The sequence below is a fragment of the Tupaia chinensis genome, unplaced genomic scaffold, assembly GCF_000334495.1.
Source record: "Tupaia chinensis unplaced genomic scaffold, TupChi_1.0 Scaffold000354_1, whole genome shotgun sequence".
Lineage (NCBI taxonomy): Eukaryota > Metazoa > Chordata > Mammalia > Scandentia > Tupaiidae > Tupaia > Tupaia belangeri.
In genome coordinates this window covers 311,417-313,198 of record NW_006159849.1, presented here as the reverse complement: position 1 = coordinate 313,198, position 1,782 = coordinate 311,417, and the positions used below count along the sequence as shown (strand labels likewise).

Below are 1,782 nucleotides of genomic sequence, written 5' to 3'. Positions count from 1 at the left end.
GCAGGAATTATTGAGCCTCTGCTATTATAAAGCCACATAGTCCAGTAGTAGTATACCTTGGAGAAAGAAAAATATACTTCGGGCCAGCAGGTGGCATGGTGGTTAAAGGCACTGGACTACCACATGGCTGATAACGGTTCAAATCCCGGACTGGTGGCTTGCTTTCTCACTTTCTCTCTCTCTCTCTCTTTGATTAAACTGAAAAATAATAAATAAAATTTAAAAAAAGGAAAACTTAAAATATGAAATAACAGGGAAAAGAGCTCCTAGATTCTTAAGCACTGGGATTGTTACCTGTTGATTAAGGGAATAATTATTTGTTTCATTTGCATTATTTTGCAGAAGAGCCATTATAACACTACATAACAACAGACTTAGAATGTAACATTGAGATGCTGTTGTATTTTTTAAAGGATAATCGTTACTGCCAAAATTTCCAACATTGTTCAAAGAGAGGACTCTTTATGAAATGTTAATGATAAATGTCACTGATATTTAGAATTCAGTATATAAGCAAAGCCTACATATTTAGTAAAGGCGGTTGGCACAGACTACCAAAATAGCAATTCTCAAGCCATTATTAGTAATTTCATCTAGTATGTACAAATAAATTTCTAAATACTGGTGTGAAGTGATGCTGTATTCTCTCTGATTGGTGTAGTTTTGTAAATACTAACTAAAATTCTGAAACTATTATTAGCATTTGCTATTCTAAAATCTTGAATATTTGACCTTGTATATATTTGGGAACATGTGTATGTTAATATTATCAGTCTTAAGTAGTAGACCGTATTGTTTCCCTTTTCTAGCTTATCCAAGGTAACAGTAACATTTAAAATTTTTAGAGAGTCATTGTTTTGCATAAGTGATGATATTTATGAAACATTTGTTATAATTTGATTTGATGTCATTTTCCTTTTGCTTCCTTGTTAACTGTGTTGTACATGAAGAATTAGAAAGATAATCTTATCCCTAGAATCTTTGCCTTTTTTCTTAGTATCCTAACATGTTGAACTACAATTTTTGAATATGTTATAAAATAGTAAAGTTTGTACTTTAAAAAGACCAAACAACCTGGCTTTTCTTAAGAAATGTAGTGAGTGTTTCCTTTGTCATTCTTTTAAGTAAAAAACAGGAAGCCGGTACTGGAAAAAAATGTGAAATCTTGGGTAATTTCTTTGGTTCTACCTTGGATAAATGCCCTCCCTTTTGAAAAAGCAATGTAATACACTGTAAAGTTATATGTAATCCAATGTAAGATAAAGAAGATTATGATGATAATAAAAATTAAAAAAAGAGAAAAAAAAGATTGATTTTGAAATAGAGAACTGTACTACTCTAAAGTTAATATTGTATAAACTTTGAGTAGAGCCAAGCATTTTATCTTCTACTGTTACCATTCAGTAGTATTTTTTTAACTTGATTATTTGCCTTATTAATGTAGAGTTTAAAATTGTGTATATTTTGTAAAACAACCATTAATCTATTATAGAATAATAAAACTATTGCAGAATATCCATGTCTAATTATATATTTATGAATATTTTCAAATCTACGCCAAGTCTTCAAGATGTGTTCTTTTTTTTTTTTTTAAAGAAGAGAGTTTTTTTTGCTATAGGGCATGTGCGCCAGCCAGGCAGAGAGAGACAGAGAGAAGATAAGTGAGAAATCACCCTCCCCAAGGGAACAGACACACCATAATCCCTTCTCCTCCCTTCTTCTCTTGGGACCCTGGGTGCGTGCGCATGTGCGTGTGTACACACACACACACACACACACACG

At 32.0% G+C, this 1,782-nt stretch overlaps 1 protein-coding gene across 1 annotated transcript in view; it reads left to right on the top strand.

The window, feature by feature from the left end:
• Nucleotides 1-1,782, top strand: part of RIC1 (RIC1 partner of RAB6A GEF complex) — a 161,385-nt gene that overhangs the window by 69,486 nt on the left and 90,117 nt on the right. The window lies entirely within an intron of this gene.